General features: G+C 37.7%; 1 protein-coding gene across 5 annotated transcripts in view; it reads right to left on the bottom strand.

The window, feature by feature from the left end:
- Positions 1–19,256, bottom strand: part of PDE4D (phosphodiesterase 4D) — a 1,454,760-nt gene that overhangs the window by 1,170,301 nt on the left and 265,203 nt on the right. Inside the window, exon 1 of one of the 5 annotated variants that reach the window (XM_049707910.1) lies at positions 15,700–15,859. The exons of the other annotated variants lie outside the window; for them this stretch is intronic. The gene's annotated coding sequence lies outside the window, so the exon portion shown is untranslated. Of the gene's footprint in view, positions 1–15,699; positions 15,860–19,256 lie in introns of those variants that run through there. 5 annotated transcript variants of the gene reach the window in all.

The following is a 19,256-nucleotide window of genomic DNA, read 5'->3' as shown; positions in this document are numbered from 1 at the left end:
TGGAATAGCAATACTCATATCAGATAAAATAGACTTTAAAATAAAGATTATTACAAGAGACAAGAAAGGACACTACATAATGATCAAGGGATCAATCCAAGAAGAAGATGTAACAACTGTAAATATCAATGCACCCAACACAGGAGCACTTCAATACATAAGGCAAATGTTAACAGCCATAAAAGAGGAAACGGACAGTAACACAAAAATAGTACTAGGGGACCTTAACACCCCTCCTAAACCAATGGACGGATCACCCAAACAGAAAATAAATAAGGAAAAATAAGCTTTAAATGACACATTAGGTGAGATGGACTTAATTGATATTTATAGGACATTCCATCCAGAAACAAGAGATTACACTTTCTTCTCAAAGTGCACACGCAACATTCTCCATGATAGATCACATCTTAGGTCACAAATCAAGCCTCAGTAAATTTAAGAAAACTGAAATCATATCAAGCATCTTTTCTAAACACAATGCTATGAGACTAAATATCAATTACAGGGAAAAAACTGTAAAAAATACAAACACATGGAGGCTAAACAATACACTTCTAAACAACCAAGAGATCACTGAGGAAATCAAAGAGGAAATCAAAAAGTACCTAGAAACAAATGACAATGAAAACACAATGACCCAAAATCTATGGGATGCAGCAAAAGCAGTTCTAAGAAGGAAGTTTATAGCAATACAATCCTACCTCAAGAAACAAGAAAAATCTCAAATAAACAACCTAACCTTACACCTAAAGCAATTAGAGAAAGAAGAATAAAAATACCCAAAACTTAGCATAAGGAAAGAAATCATAAAGATCAATCAGAAATAAATGAAAAAGAAATGAAGGAAACAATAGCAAAGATCAATAAAACTAAAAGCTGGTTCTTTGAGAAGATAAACAAAATTGATAAACCATTAGCCAGACTCATCAGGAAAAAAAGGGAGAAGACTCAAATCAATAATTAGAAATGAAAAAGAAGTAACAACTGACACCACGGTAATAAAAAAGAATCATGAGAGATTACAAGCAACTATATGCCAATAAAATGGACAACCTGGAAGAAATGGACAAATTCTTAGAAAAGTACAATCTTCCAAGACTGAACCAGGAAGAAATAGAAAATATAAACAGACCAATCACAAGCACTGAAATTGAAACTGTGATTAAAAATCTTCCAACAAACAAAAGCCCAGGACAAGATGGCTTCTCAGGCAAATTCTATCAAATACTTAGAGAAGAGCTAACATTTTTCCTTCTCAAACTCTTTCAAAATATAGCAGAAGGAGGAACACTCCCAAACTCATGCTACGAGGCCACCATGACCCTGATGCCAAAACCAAACAAAGTGTCACAAAAAAAGAAAATTACAGGCCATATCACTGATGAACATAGATGCAAAAATCCTCAACGAAATACTAGCAAACAGAATCCAACAGCACATTAAAAAGATCATACACCATGATCAAGTGGGGATTAACCCAGGAATGCAAAGATTCTTCAATATATGCAAATCAATCAATGTGATACACCATATTAACAAACTGAAGAATAAAAGCCATATGATAATCTCAATAGATGCAGAAAAACCTTCTGACAATATTCAACACCCATTTATGATAAAAAATCTACAGAAAGTGGGCACAGAGGGAACCTATCTCAACATAATAAAATCCATATATGACAAATCCACAGCCAACATCATTTGCAATGGTGAAAAACTGAAAGCATTTCCTCTAAGATCAGGAACAAGACAAGGGTGCCCACTCTCACCAATATTATTCAACATAGTTTTGGAAGTCCTAGCCATGGCAATCAGAGAAGAAAAAGAAATAAAAGGAATCCAAATCAGAAAAGAAGAAGTAAAACTGTCACTGTTTGCAGATGACTTAATATTATACATAGAAAATCCTAAAGATGCCACCAAAAACCACTAGAGCTAATCAATGAATTTGGTAAAGTTGCAGGATACAATATTAAGGCACAGAAATCTCTTGCATTCCTATACACTAACAATGAAAAATCAGAAGGAGAAACTAAGGAAACACTCCCATTTACCACTGCAACAAAAAGAATAAAATACCTAGGAATAAACCTACCTAAGGAAACAAAAGACCTGTCTGCAGAAAACTATAAGACACTGATGAAAGAAATCAAAGATGATACAAACAGATGGACAGATACACCATGTTCTTGGATTGGAAGAATCAACATTGTGAAAATGACTATACTACCCAAAGCAATCTACAGATTCAATGCAACCCTTATCAAACTAGCAATGGAATTTTTCACAAAACTAGAACAAAAAATTTCACAGCTTGTATGGAAACACAGTAGACCCCGAATAGCCAAAGCAATCTTAAGAAAAATGGAGCTGGAGGAATCAGGCTCCTGGACTTTAGACTATACTACAAAGCTACTGTAATCAAGACAGTATGGTACTGGCACAAAAACAGAAATATAGATCAGTGGAAAAGGACAGAGAGCACAGAGATAAACCCATGCACACATGGTCAACTTTTCTTTGACAAAGGAGGCAAGAATATACAATGGAGAAAAGACAACGTCTTCCATAAGTGGTGCTGGGAAAACTGTACAGCTACATGTAGAAGAATGATATTAGAACACTTCCTAACACCGTACACAAAAATAAACTCAGAATGGTTTAAAGACCTAAATGTAAGGTCAGACACTATAAAACTCTTAGAGGAAAACATAGGCAGAACACTTTATTACATAAATCTCAGCAAGATCCTTTTTGACCCACCTCATAGAATAATGGAAAGAAAAACAAAAATATACAAATAGGACCTAATGAAACTTAAAAGCTTTTGCACAGCAAAGGAAACCATAAACAAGACAAAAAGACAACCCTCAGAATGGGAGAAAATATTTGTAAATGAAGCAATTGGCAAAGGATTAATCTCCAAAATTTACAAGCAGCTCATGCAGCTCAATATCAAAATAAACCAAACAACCGAATCCGAGAATGGGTGGAAGACCTAAATAGACATCTCTCCAAAGAAGATATACAGACTGCCAACACACAGAGGAAAAGATGCTCAACATCACTAATTATTAGAGAAATGCAAATCAAAACCACATTGAGGTATCACCTCACACTGGTCAGAATGGCCAACATCAAAAAATCTAGAAATAATAAATGCTGGAGAGGGTGTGGAGAAAAGGGAACCATCCTGCACTGTTGGTGGGAATGTAAATTGATACAACCACTATGGAGAACAACAGTATGGAGGTTCCTTTAAAAACTAAAAATAGAAGTACCATATGACCCAGCAATCCCACTACTGGGCATATACCCTGAGAAAACCATAATTCAAAAAGATACATGTACCACAGTGTTCATTGCAGCACTATTTACAATAGCCAGGACATGGAAGCAACTTAAATGTGCGTCGACAGATGAATGGATAAAGATGTGACACATATGTACAATGGAGTATTACTCAGCCATAAAAATAAACAAAATTGGGTTATGTGTAGTGAGGTGGATGGAACTAGAGTCTGTCATACAAAGTCAGAAAGAGAAAAACAAATACCGTATGCTAACGCATATATATGGAATCTAAAAAAACAGTACTCATGAACCTAGTGACAAGGCAGGAATAGACGCGGATATAGAGAACAGACCTGAGGACACAGGGGGGAAGCATATGCTGGGACGAGGTGATAGAGTAGCATCAACATATATACACTACCAAATGAAAAATGGATGGCTAGTAGAAGCTGCTGCACAGCACAGGGAGATCAGCTTGATGCTTTGTGATGACATAGTGAGGTGGGATAGGGAGGGTGGGAGGGAGATGCAGGAGGGAGGGGATATGGGGATATATGTATACATATAGCTGATTCACTTTTTTGTACAGCAGAAACAACACAACATTGTAAAGCAATTATACTCCAATAAGGATGAAATAAATAAAACTCACAGAAGCTCACTTCTAGTATGTTCCATTTGTCAACCAAGCCACTAGATTAGCCCACATTCAAGAAGGGAATTAGTCTTTGTTTCTTAATGGGAAGTAGCAAAAAATTTGTGGCCACTTTTAATTTGGGTTCGGGAGGAAAATGGCAAGATTTTTCCAAACTGCTCTGGGGATCATAAGAAACTCAAGCAGTTTAACTCAAACTCTAGTGACCTTGACACACCACATCACGTCATGCTATATTATCATACCTACTCAACTGGTATAATACCATCCCAGCATATGAGGAAATCCCACTTGTGAAACAGGTCACAGCTCCTCACTGCTCTTGGACTTGTATCACCACCTCCTCAGGGTTCAGTTTTGGAGTAGGCTGCAGAGCAGAGAACTTCTTTTCAGGGAATAACTCCATTTCCGTCTTCCCTAGCTCATTTTTCTACCCAAGGCAAGAGAATCTTTATATTTATCCAACAACCAGGACAAACCAGGGCTTGACTGAATGAATTTTCTTACTTGCCTGGTATTTATGATAGGGCTTGAAAATTCAAACTTCAAAGACTATTTAAAAACTTTTTTTCTCTGTGGTCTACTGAAGCCTCCCTTCTCTGAGTCATGGAGACCAAGATCTAGATTGAAGAGGCAAATAGAATTATAGGTAAAAGGGATTGCATGAGGAAAAAATCACCTCATTAATTACTTCAGAATAATTTTTGTCACTTTTATAAATGGGGCTTCTGGCTGTTCCATTAGTCACTCATGAGTTTGTTCAATTCTTTCTCTCAGAGACTTGAGCTGATTAAATCTGGGAGCCATGATAAAAGTGAATCACTAGGCCTGCAAATCTGAGAACCCAACTCCTCACTACATTGAATTCTAACAAGGGCACTCTTTGGGGCTGTACTTCATAATAACAGTAATTAAAAGCTACCTTTTATTTAAGTTGTACCTAACACACTGTCCAAATTGCTTCACACATATTACTTTATTTAAATACAATAAAAACCCTATAAAATAGGTCAGATTATTATTTCCATTTTACAGATGAAGGAACTGAGGCACAGAGAGATTAAGCAATTTGCCGGAGGTCATACAGTTAAAGGGGTAGTCTAATCTAGGTAATCTGGCTTTAGAGTTCATGCTCTTAATCACTGTGCTATTGACTCTTCAATGTTTGCTTTAAAACTGCAACAAAATACAGTAAGTGCCCTACATACAAACCTTCAAGTTGCGAACTTTCAAAGATGCGAACATGCATACTATTAATGTCAGGCATGAGTGAAATTGCAGCTTGCACTCTGTCTCCTACTGCTGATGATCCTTCAGCTCTACCATCCTTCTCTCCCTCCTCCAGTCAGTAAATCTTCTTGCCTGTTCACTCAGTGCCAGCCCCCGTATGCCAGCTGTTTTACTGTACTACTGTACTTTTCAAGGTACTGTACTGTAAGATTAAAAATGTTTTATTTTCTGTGTTTGTTTGTTTTTATGTATTATTTGTGTGAAAAGTATTATAAACCTATTACAGTACAGTACTGTATAGACGATTGTGTTAGTTGGGTACCTAGGCTAACTTTGTTGGACTTACGAACAAAATTGGGCTTACGTACACACTCTTGAAATGGAACTCATTCATACGTAGGGGACTTACTGTATAATTCTATAGTTGTTAACTACTTTCTGACAAAACTTTATTTTTATTATACCAAATTTTGGCTATAGTCATGTATGTTGAGTGAGGTTCTACTTTCAACATTTATTTGCCAAGTGTCTTGCAACATACCAATCAGGAATTTTAATGAACCAGTTATTTGGATGTGAAGGTTGAAAACAGCTTAAAAAACAGTAAATTTAAAATACAATAGAATATATAAAGTTAAAATAGCCTAAATGTAGGTTTTACTTGTTTGAATACAAACTTCAAAATATTTTTAATAACTCAAAGCAGGTGAATATTTTTTGAAAAGAAAAAATAATAACCTATGGATTGACTATTATTACTTTGATTTTTATTGACAGGAAAAGAGTTCTTATAGTGACTATGCTAAGAAATCTCTTTTTTTTTTTTTTCGCAGTATGCGGGCCTCTCACTGCTGTGGCCTCTCCCGTTGCGGAGCACAGGCTCCGGACGCGCAGGCTCAGCGGCCATGGCTCACGGGCCCAGCCGCTCTGCGGCATGTGGGATCTTCCCGGACTAGGGCACAAACCCGTGTCCCCTGCATCAGCAGGCGGACTCTCAACCGCTGTGCCACCAGGGAAGCCCAAGAAATCTCTTTCTTTATATCCCTGTCACATCTGGTGACAGCGAAGGTTAACTTGCTAATCCCCAGTTGTGGACTATAAAAACAAAGTATTAGACTTCAAGAGAGGAGAGCTATAAGAATAAAGTAACAGTGAATCATGCATCCCAACTCACAGCTGCTCAAATAAATATGGTACCCCAGAAAACTCAAAGGAAAGGCCCAGTTGGAATCAACCTTCACAAAATATGTTAGCCTGAATGCACTGTGCCTTGACTCCAAATAGTTTTATAAATATAGAAAGGTACCTTGAAATGCAGCCAATTAATTTTTCAGTTGAGAAAAACCTTCTTTCTTTTAAATACATTTTAAATAATCTTTTTTTATGCTGCAAAGAAAATCATATATAGGCAAAACCTATACAGATACCACTAGCTAGAAGAAATTCTGGCAGGCTGGAATCAGAAGATATAAGGCTGGATGGGCTTCCCAAAACCTGAACATAACTTTAGGAGTGGTACTGATTTTTGGTTCTGTTTTCATTTTCCCCCAAACTGTCTTTATCATCAATGCTATCTGACACTCTCAATCCCACGACATTCTTCCTGTATACTTGGACTTTTATACTGTGTTAAGCTGATTAATTCCAGCCTCACCAACCAAGACTGGAACCAAGATGGCCATCTGTATTACAATAACTTCTAATCATTCTTGGGACTGACCATCTAGTTTTTGACACAAGGAGGTAAAAACATACAAATATATAGATATACGTTGATATACATATACATGTAGCATTATTCATAAACACATCATTACACCTAAACACTTGAGCTTGCAGTCAAAGTTTCTCTGATGAACCACAAGGAAAATATGTTTCCATAATCAGAATTAAAGATTTTAAATGGGACAGTCACCAATCTGTGCTAATAGGCCATATGTCAGTTATTAAATGAGATAATATAAGTGGATATGCTTAATATATGGTTCCCATTCTCTTCCAGTTGTACAGAAAATATAAATATTAAAGAACAGGGAGTAGGTGAAGGGGGATAGTGAAAACTCTTTCACACAATACCAAGGGTGTACCTTTCATTAAGTCAGGGAGTCTATTTTGTTTATTGATGGATCCCTAGCACCTAGACAGTAACTGGCCATAGTAGAATTCAATAAACATATATTGAACGTCTGAATAAATGATTGTGTGGTAGGAAGGAGGGAAAGGGAAAAAGAGGCAGGAAGGAAGTCAGTCAGTCAACCTGGCTAATAAACTGTGGCTCATACTATAACGTTCTTTCACAAGACTAGTGATTCTGTTCCAAAAGCTAAGAAATCACCCTTTCCCCTGAAACACCAAAAAATACAATATATTCAATTCTAACTATATAGGAGAGTGGGATGTCAGACAGGAGATCAGTTCAAATCCCATTCTATCACTTTGATTTGTGTGACCTTGTTAAAGTTTCTCAACTTCTCTAAGCCTCGGTTTTCTTACCTGTAAAATAGTTACAGTAAGTAATGTACAGCATTTAGTACCTGTTATGGACTGAATTGTGTCCTCCTAAAACTCTTATATTGAAGCATTATTCCCATTGTGTCTGTATTTGAAGACAGGACCTTTAAACAGGTAATTAAGGGTAAATGAGGTCCTAAGAATAGGGTTCTAATCTAGTAGGACTGAAATCCTTATAAGAAGAGAAAGAGACACCAGGAAGACAGGCACACAGAAGAAAGCCTATGTGAGAACACAGTGAAAAGGCAGCCATCTACAAGTCAGCAGGAGAGGTCTCAATAGAAAGCAATTCTACCAACACCTTGAAATTAGATTTACAGCCTCCAGATCTGTGAGAAATAAATTTCTGTTGTTTGAGATATACTGTCCATGATATTTTGTTATTATGACAGCCCAAGTCAACTAATAAAGTTTTTCAAAGGGCTGTTGTGAACGTTGGACTAGAAAATAAATGTAATATTAGTGCCTGGAACACAGGTAATGCCCATAAATGCTAACTAATATTGTTGGGAGACAATTCTCCATAAGTCTCTCATGTTTCTGCACATCTTTTTAGCAAAGACTCTGAAAACTTAGGCTCAGAACTATCTTTTCAAGAATGTTTGTGTAGCAAACAGTCTTAGTAGAGAGGGATACTATCCAATTACCCATGACATTTTTCACAGAACTAGAACAAATAATCCTAAAATTTATATGGAACCATAAAAGACCCAGAATTGCCAAAGCAATCCTTAGGAAAATGAACAAAGCAGGAGGCATAACCCTCCCAGACTTCAAACAATACTACAAAGCTACAATAATCAAAACAGCATTGTATTGGCACAAAAATAGACATAGGGACCAATGGAACAGAATAGAGAGCCCAGCAATAAACCCACACACCTATGGACAATTAATTAATCTTCAAGAAAGGAGGCAAGAATATTCAATGGGGAAGACAGTCTTTTCAGCAAGTGGTGCTGGAAAAATTGGACAGCCACATGTAAATCAATGAAATCATGCCATAAAAATAAACTCAAAATGGCTTAAAGACTTAAATATAAGACATGACACCATAAAACTCCTAGAAGAGAACATAGGCCAAACATTCTCTGACATAAATCATGCCAATGTTTTCTTAGGTCAGCCTCCCAAAGCAATGGAAACAAAAGCAAAAATAAACAAATGGGACCTAACCAAACTTATAAACCTTTGCACAGCAAAGGAAACCATAAACAAAACAAAAAGACAACCTATGGACTGGGAGACAATATTTGCAAATGATGCGACCGACAAGGGATTAATTTCCAAAATATACAAACAGATCATACAACTCAATAACGAAAAGCAAACAACCCAATCAAAAATGGGCAGAAGACCTAAACAGACATTTCTCCAAAAAAGACATACAGATGTCCAATATGCACATGAGAAGATGCTCATCATTGCTAATTATTAGAGAAATGCAAATCAAAACTACACTGAGGTACCACCCCACACTGGTCAGAATGGCCATCATTAAAAAGTCTACAAATAATAAATGTTGGAGAGGACATGGAGAAAAGGGAACCCTCTTACACTCTTGGTGGGAGTGTAAGTTGGTGCAGCCATTATGGAAAACAGTATGGAGGTTCCACAAAAAAGGTAAAAATAGAGTTGCCATATGATCCAGCAATCCCACCCCTGGGCATATACCCAGACAAAACTATAATTTGAAAAGATACCCTATGCGCCCCTATATTCATAGCAGCACTATTTACAATAGCCAAGACATGGAAACAACCTAAATGTCCATCAACAGATGAATGGATAAAGATATGATATGTATACTATATATATTCAGTGGAATATTACTCAGCCATAAAAAATAATGAAATAATGTCATTTGCAGCAACATGGAGCAACTAGAGATTATCATATGAAGTGAAGTAAGTCAGAAAGAGAAAAACAAATACCATATGATATCACTTATATGTGGAATCTAAAATATGACACAAATGAACATGTCTATAAAACAGAAAAAGACTCACAGGTATAAAGAACAATCTTGTGGTTACCAAGGGGGAGGAGGGAAGGGGAGGGAAATATTGGGGGTTTGAGATTAGCAGATGCAAACTAATATATATAGGATGGATTAACAACAAGGTCCTACTGCATAGCACAGGGAACTATATACAATAATTTGTGACAAACCATAATGGAAAAGAATAAAAATGAAAAAGAATATATTTATATGTATAACTGAATCACTTTGCTGTACAGCAGAAATTAACACAACTGTAAATCAGCTATACTTCAATAAAATTAAAAAAACATTGCTAAAAAAAAAAGAAGACAGAGAGGAATAGTGTTTTCCTATGGAACAGAGGGAAGGTTTGTTTATTGTCCAGTATACCAGTATAGTAAGTATAATGTATCCCTCCAGGGCAAAGGTTGGTCAGGTTTGCTGTAGCCTATTATAAAATATTCAGGTTCCCTAAGCTCAGAGTTCCGCAGCTGTGATGCAAACCCACTATGTGTGCAACATCCAACTTGGCTGCTTCATTTGCCTCCACAGAACTTGGGGAAAAGGGTAACTGACACAAACATAAAGCTTGCATTGCTTGTAGCGCTGTGAGTAATGAAGTCCTTTGTCTTTGTCTTATGACAGCATTCCTGATAGTGGCTAACATCTTAGCTAACAAGTCAGTAAAACTAAGATCCTTCACAGTTCTTGACAATTGTAAGTATCATTTATTACCTTTATTCCTGCTCTTTAGGAAATAAAAACATGAAAAAATAATTTAAAAATATAACCTTGGAAAGGGTAGCTCCTTTTGAATTGAGTGCTTACTAGTAAGTCAATTATTAAAGAGAAAGTGTATGTCCTCCTAAAACTAACTCTTCCAGCCATGCTCCCATAGTCTCTATTTTACCCCTTATCTCTCATCTCTGATCCCTCCAAAACTGCATATGACCATACAATCATCTTTTATTTCTCTCTCACTCATAACCAAATCTCCTTTAAGAGTCATATTCATTACCTGTCTTTCTTTCCTCACTGTTTTCTCACTCGTCAATCTATCTCAATACAGCTTGCCTCACCATCTCTACTTAAACAGTTTTGGAAAGCTACCAGGACCTTCTCTTCGTCAGTAAATGCATTGGGCATTTATTATTCCTCCTCTTATTTGACCCTTCTGCAGCATTTAACATTGCTATTCAATCCCTTCTTCTTTAAAACTCTCTCTCTTTGGCATCTGTGACATCACACTCTTCTGGATTTCCCCACATTCTCAGTCTGCCTGTTCAAGCTCTTCGAGGCAGGCTTTAAAAAGTTCAGTTCCTCAAGTCTCAGTCTGTTGTCCCCATCTCTTTTGAATCTATTGTCTCTCCAAAGTGATCTAATTTGTGCTCACAGGTTCTGTTATCAGCAATCAATCACAAATTTAATCTCCATACTGGACTTCTCTGAGATCCAAACTCCTGGAACTAATCCGAGGTCTCTCCTTGAATTTCTTAAAAGCATCTCAAATTAAATATATACAAATCCCAGTTCTTGAGTGCCTCTCCCCCTTCCCACACTAGCACCTGATTTCCTGTAGAGATAGACAGACAAACAGATATAGGTATGTATATACACACATACATACCTAGATGACGTAGACATAGCTATAGATAAACAGTACCACCATTCATGTAGTTCTGCAAACAAGAAACCCAGGAGACATTGTTCACTTTTTCTTCTCCATTTTTCCCCCCATACCATAGCAAACTAGGTATGGTCTGGTTTGCCTACTAAACATCTTATACTCACACTTAATCTCCAATCTCTCCATCATCCTGTCTCACCTAGACTCCTGTCATAACCTCCAAACCCATCTTTCTACATTCACTCTTGTCATCTTAAATTAATTCTCCACACAGAGACTAGATTTATTTTTACAAATTGTCAACCTGCATTTTTGCCACAATCCCCACCTAATCCCTTAAATCCTTCAGTGGTATGCTATTGCTCTCACAAAGTCTTATCATGGCTGACAAGCCCATATGTGCTCTGGCTCCCGTTTTCCATTTCAGCCCCACTTCACATCACTCTTGCCCTAGCTTTTGTATTATAGTCACATTGTCTACTTTCATTTCCTCAAATACCCCACTCCCCTCAATGCATGTTTTCTTCTACTTCAGGGTCACCTCCTGGAATGCGTCTCTTCCCTTGCCCATTACTTCACTACTCTACTCCCCTCATTCTTTAATTCTTAATTCAAGCACTCTTCCTCAGGGAAAATTATCCCGACTTCCCTTCCCTAATATTTACATATCCTCACGGCACCCTGTACTTTATAACAAATATAGAAATACCGCACGTCATTTGAATGCATCAATAAACGCTAATGCAGGAGACTGTGCCTTTGGTGGCCCCCAATAAACCATGCTTCCAGGTAGTACACCCTCATGTTATCCTCTCCCCTTGAACCTGGGATGGCCCTGTGACTTTCCCTAACCAAAAGAATGCTGTGAAAGTGATGCTGTGCCAGTTCCGTGTCTAAGGGTTAAGAAGGCCTAGAAACTTTTACTCCTGCACTCTTGGGTACCCTGAGCTGCTGTGTAAGAAGTTCTGCTACTAAAGAATCACTTTGAAAGACCATGTAAAAAGGGAGACAGGCCCTGAAACTACATGGAGGAATGGAAGCCCGGTCATCTCAGCATCCCAGCTGAACCTGGCCCCAGCCCACTGTTGGCCCACCAGCTGAAGACAGCCACATAAGGGACCACCAGGGAAATAACTGCCTCCTGAGCCGGCCCAGGTATGAGAATCAGGAAAAATAGTAAAACTGGTTATTTTTAAGCCATTACATTCTAGAGTAGTTTGAATGCAGTTATAATGAAATAGCTAAGAACTAAGAATAATTAGGTTATCAATTTAAAAGAATTTTCATACTAGTTTACTGATATATTTGGACTTTTTATATCAGTATTTTACTTTTTCTGCTTAAAATAAGAAACAATCCTAAATTGAGAATTTCGAGACACCAAAGAATTATAATTAAATAGTAGAAGTATATGCCACTCACCACTCATAAATAATACACATTCTAGCATCTTGGATATAATCATTTCAGAACTTTAGTCTTCTTGTAATACCAATGTTGATCTAGTATTATTTTTTTTAAGTTTGTGATGTATCAATTGCATTCAGAAATGAAAACCACAAAATCAAATCATTTCTCTCACGAGGTTAACAAATTTACTTTTCAAAATGAAGTATCATTTTTGTCAGTCACAGTGTTTTCTCCTGAGATGAAGCCTTTAAAGTTGCTTGATTGTAAAGTTTTTAAGGATTGATAAAATAGGACTTCCCTGATGGTGCAGTGGTTAAGAATCCACCTGTCAACACAGGGGACGCAGTTTCGAGCCCTGGTCTGGGAAGATCCCACATGCCGCAGAGCAACTAAGCCCGTGCATCACAACTACTGAGTCTGCGCTCTAGAGCCTGCGTGCCACAACTACTGAAGCCTGCGTGCCTAGAGCCCGTGCTCTGCAAAAAGAGAAGCCGCCACAATGAGAAGCTCGCACACTGCAATGAAGAGTAGCCCCCACTCGCCGCAACTAGAGAAAGTCCCTGAGCAGCAACGAAAACCCAATGCAGCCAAAAATAAATAAATTAATTTTTTAAAAAGATTGATAAAATAAAAGTATTTTACCATAACAGCTGAAAAGAAAAACATTTAGATCTTGAACTGATGTTTTCAGAATATTTCAGGGAAGTTGAGAAAATAAAAGTATCACTATCCCTATCTTCTAAGTCCTGAAAGATACCATTATTTACCAAAGGCCAATGGAAAAACCCATACTCTCACAGAGATCTCCTTCAACGAAAGTCATAACAACTAAAAATGCCCCAGATTACAACCCATCACTGTCATCAAAAGTAAATTCCTATACAATCAACTTCTTTGAACAATCACTAGGGTTTAGCTTCTAGAATGATAGTTTTAAAGCAGCTGATCAAGTGGCAACGATCAACACTTGATATTGAATACTTCCACAGCTGCAAACATAGCAGTTATTCAGCAAAGTTTCATTAGGAGAATCTGGAATTCAGCCCAATCATTTTGGACAGAAATGGTCTTACATAACTCTTCTTCAATCTAGAGGCAGGCTACCCTCCTCCCAGAAGGAACTATTTCTGCTGAAGGGACATTTTCACTCTATTACATTAATTGTTTGCATAGTGCTGACCACATAACACCCAAGCTCTTCAAAAAAGAACACATCAGAATAGTTAGGGCAATAAGCATCATGGGATGCTGTACTGGCTACAATTTAGATTTCGTGCTTATTGTAGACTTGTTTTAAATTAATGACAAATTATGAAAGGCCTAAAACTAACCAAAAAAACCACAACTATTTTAAAGTAAAATACTAAAATGTGAATCTGGAAATACTTAAAAACTTCTTGAGAGCTTTACCCATTTTCAAATGAGTTTTTAACTATCAATATTTTGAAACATCATTCAGTAAAGATACCAGAAGAGAGGTTCTGAAGAAGAAACTAGCCCTATTGCTGAATACTGCTATCTGGTTAAAAATGGGACCACATAATGGGGAAATTTGTTCTACTGCTGTTTTCTCATTCCTTGAAAACCACTCATATACTGAGTAGGTGAATCATTCTAGGCCTTTCTTTGCCATTAGAAGAGGCACTCTGACCACAGATATAATTTACTCTTGTTTTGGCAAAAAGAACAGTGTGAACCACTGACTTCAATTCCAGCTGATGTAAGAACAAGAGCAGTCAGGAACTTCTTTCAATATTACAAAAGTATTCCTTGACCTTTGACTCTAATGACTTTTGACTAAAGAGGAGAACTTTGGGTCAATAGTGAAGGAGAAAATGTTAAACTAAATGAGTATGTTAGCACAAGAAAAGGTCTCCACCTGTATTAAATTTATAAAACCTTCCTTGAGGAGCTTCCCAAAATCTCACTTGGCAGCCTAAAGTGAACTAACTGAGGCTTCGAAAGCAATAGCATGGTAAACATCATCCATCAGAAGTAAGTAGGCTTTCACACAGGCTCTGGAAAGTGTCAGATGAAACCCTAGTTTCTGTCATAAACAGGGTTTAAGGTTGTTCTTTTCAATGGTTTCTCATTACTCTCACCTGTTTTCATGGAGTATACAGTGATGACTTGGGGGATGCTGAAAGGCAGAGTTGGTTATATAGGAAAGAGAAGGTATGTTCAAGTAAAAAAGGAAAGCAGATATTATTGGGAAGAGTTCATAAAGGCAGGCACAAATTCAAACTATTTTTCTTTTGAGGGAGTGGAACTGTATTCCCCCATTTTCCAAAAGTGACATCATGATTTAACTTGGGGAAACCACACTCCCCATTTCAGGCAGTCTTGGTATATGACCCTCCCCCGGTCACAGCGATTGGTTCAGTAATGGTTGTGTGACCTAACTGAGTCCAGTGAGATTCAATCCTGAGACTTTTATTAAAACTATCAGTACAAGGCTTTATGGGAAGATTTCCTGAAAGAAGAGGTGAAGAGGAGAGACGAACCAAGATGGCAGAGTAAAAGGATGTGCTCTCACTCCCTCTTGTAAAAACACCAGAATCACAACTAGCTGCTGGACAAACATCGACAGGAAGACACTGGAACTCACTAAAAAAGATATCCCACATCCAAAGACAAAGGAGAAGCCACAATGAGACGGTAGTAGGGGCGCAATCACAGTAAAATCAAATCCCATAACTGGTGGGTGGGTGAATCACAGACTGGAGAACACTTATACCACAGAAGTCCCCCAACTGGAGTGAAGATTCTGAGCCCCATGTCAGGATTCCCAACCTGGGGGTCCGGAAACAGGAGGAGGAATTGCTAGAGTATCAGACTTTGAAGCCTAGTGGGATTTGATTGCAGGCCTTCGACAGGACTGGGAGAAACAGAGACTCCACTCTCAGAGGCCGCACACAAAGTAGTGTGCGCATCGCAACCCAGGGGAAGGAGAAGTAACCCCAGGGGAGACTGAACCAGACCTACCTGCTAGTGTTGGAGGGTCTCCTGCAGAGGCGGGGGTGGCTGTGGCTCACCGTGGGGACAAGGAAACTGGCAGCAGAAGTTCTGGGACATGCTCCTTGGCGTGAACCCTCCCAGAGTCTGCCATTAGCCCCACCAAAGAGCCAGGGAAGGCTCCAGAGTTGGGTTGCCTCAGGCCAAACAACCAACAGGGAGGGAACCCAGCACCACGCATCAGCAGTCAAGCAGATTAAAGTGTTACTGAGCTCTGCCCACCAGAGCAACACCCAGCTCTACCCACCACCAGTCCCTCCCATCAGGAAACTTGCACAAGATTCTTAGATAGCCTCATCCATCAGAGAAAAGACAGCAGAAGCAAGAATAACTACAAGCCTGCAGCCTGTGGAACGAAAACCAAGTTCACAAAAAGATAGACAAGATGAAAAGGCAGAGGGCTATGTACCAGGTGAAGGGACAAGATAAAACCCCAGAAAAACAACTAAATGAAGTGGAGATAGGCAACCTTCCAGAAAAAGAATTCAGAATAATGATAGTGAATATGATCCAGGACCTCGGAAAAAGAATGGAGGCAAAGATCGAGAAGATGCAAGAAATGTTCAACAAAGACCTAGAAGAATTAAAGAACAAACAAACAGAGATGAACAGTACAATAACTGAAATGAAAACTACACTAGAAGGAATCAATAGCAGAATAACTGAGGCAGAAGAACGGACAAGTGACCTGGGAGACAGAATGGGGGAATTCACTGCTGCAGAACAGAATAAAGATAAAAGAATGAAAAGAAATGAAGACAGCCTAAGAGACTTGCAGGAAAACATTAAATGCAACAACATTCACATTATAGGGGTCCCAGAAGGAGAAGAGAGAGAGAAAGGATCAGAGAAAATATTTGAAGAGATTATAGTCGAAAACTTCCCTAACATGGGAAAGGAAATAGCCACCCAAGTCGAGGAAGCGCAGGGAGTCCCATACAGGATAAACCCAAGGAGAAACACACCCAGACACATAGTAAGCAAATTGGCAAAAATGAAAGAAAAAGAAGAATTATTGAAAGCACCATGGGAAAAACAACAAATAACATAAAAGGGAACTCCCATAAGGTTAACAGCTGACTTCCCAGCAGAAAATCTACAAGCCAAAAGGGAGTGGCATGATATACTTAAAGTGAAAAAAGGGAAGAACCTACATCCAAGATTGCTCTACCCAGCAATGATCTCATTCAGAGTCGATGGAGAACTCAAAAGCTTTACAGACAAGCAAACGCTGAGAGAATTCAGCACAACCAAACCAGCTCTACAACAAATGCTAAAGGAACTTCTCTAAGTGGGAAGCATAAAAGAAGAAAAGCACCTACAAAAACAAACCCAAAACAATTAAGAAAATGGTCATAGGAACATACATATCGATAATTACCTTAAACATGAATGGATTAAATGCTCCAACCAAAAGACACAGGCTTGCTGAATAGATACAAAAACAAGACCGATATATATGCTGTCTACAGGAGACCCACTTCAGACCTAGAGACACATACAGACTGAAAGTGAGTGGATGGAAATAGATATTCCATGCAAATGGAAATCAAAAGATGAAGTAGCAATACTCATATCAGATAAAATAGACTTTAAAATAAAGAATGTTACAAGAGACAAGGAAGCACACTACATAATGATCAAGGGATCAATCCAAGAATAAGATATAACAATTATAAATAGATATGCACCCAACATAGGAAACCTCAATACATAAGGCAACTGCTAACAGCTATAAAAGAGGAAATCGACAGTAACACAATAATAGTGGGGGACTTTAACACCTCACTTACACCAACAGACAGATCATCCAAAATGAAAATAAATAAGGAAACACAAGCTTTAAATGACACAATAGACCAGATAGATTTAATTGATATTTATAGGACATTCCATCCAAAAACAGCAGATTACACTTTCTTCTCAAGTGCGCATGGAACATTCTCCAGGATAGATCACATCTTGGGTCACAAATCAACCCTCAGTAAATTTAAGAAAATTGAAATCATATCAAGCACCTTGTCTGACCACAACACTATGAGATTAGAAATGAATTACAGGGAAAAAAATGTAAAAAACACAAACACTAAACTATACGTTACTAAACATTACGTTAATAGATAACCAAGAGATCGCTGAAGAAATCAAAGAGGCAATGAAAAAATACCTACAGACAAATGACAATGAAAACCCAATGATCAAAAACCTAAGGGATGCAACAAAAGCAGTTCGAAGAGGGAAGTTTATAGCTATAAAACCCTACCTCAAGAAACAAGAAAAATCTCAAGTAAACAATCTAAGCTTACACCTAAAGGAACTAGAGAAAGAAGAACAAACAAACCCCAAAGTTAGCAGAAGGAAAGAAATCATAAAGATCAGAGAGGAAATAAATAAAATAAAAACAAAGAAAACAGCAAAGATCAATAAAACTAAAAGCTGGTTCTTTGAGAAAATAAAGAAAATTGATAAACCATTAGCCAGACTCATCAAGAAAAAGAGGGAGAGGACTCAAATCAATAAAATTAGAAATGAAAAAGGAGAAGTTACAACAGACACCCCAGAAATACAAAGTTCTGAAGAGACTACTACAAGCAACTCTATGGCAATAAAATGGACAATCTGGAAGAAATGGACAAATTCTTAGAAAGGTATAACCTTCCAAGACTGAACCAGGAAGAAACAGAAAATAAGAACAGACCATCACAAGTAACGAAATTGAAAGTGTGATTAAAAAATCTTCCAACAAACAAAAGTCCAGGACCAGATGGCTTCACAGGTGAATTCTATCAAACATTTAGAGAAGAGCTAACACCCATCCTTCTCAAACTCTTCCAAAAATTTGGAGAGGAAGAAGCACTCCCAAACTCATTCTATGAGGCCACCATCACCCTGATACCAAAATCAGACAAAGATACTACAAAACAAGAAAATTACAGACCAATATCACTGATGAATATAGATGCAAAAATCCTCAACAAAATAATAGCAAATAGAATCCAACAACACATTAAAAGGATAATACACCATGATCAAGTGGGTTTTATCCCAGGGATGCAAGGATTCTTCAATATACACAAATCAATATGATACACCATAATAACAAATTGAAGAATAAACACCGTATGATCATCTCAATAAATGCAGAAAAAGCATTTGACAAAATTCAACACCTATTTATGAAAAAAACTCTCCAGAAAGTGGGCACAGAGGGAACCTACCTCAACATAATAAAAGCCGTATACAGCAAACCCACAGCAAACATCACTCTCAATGGTGAAAAACTGAAAGCATTTCCTCTAAGATCAGGAACAAGACAAGGATGTCCACTCTCACCACTATTATTCAACATAGTTTTGGAAGTCCTAGCCACGGCAATCAGAGAGGAAAAAGAAATAAAAGGAAGCCAAATTGGAAAAGAAGAAGTAAAACTGTCACTGCTTGCAGATGACATGATACTATATATAGAGAATCCTAAAGATGCCACCAGAAAACTACTAGAGCTAATCAATGAATCTGGTAAAGTTGCA

This window comes from Orcinus orca, chromosome 3, assembly GCF_937001465.1.
Source record: "Orcinus orca chromosome 3, mOrcOrc1.1, whole genome shotgun sequence".
NCBI classification, from domain to species: domain Eukaryota; kingdom Metazoa; phylum Chordata; class Mammalia; order Artiodactyla; family Delphinidae; genus Orcinus; species Orcinus orca.
This window is presented reverse-complemented; position numbering and strand designations above follow the sequence as displayed.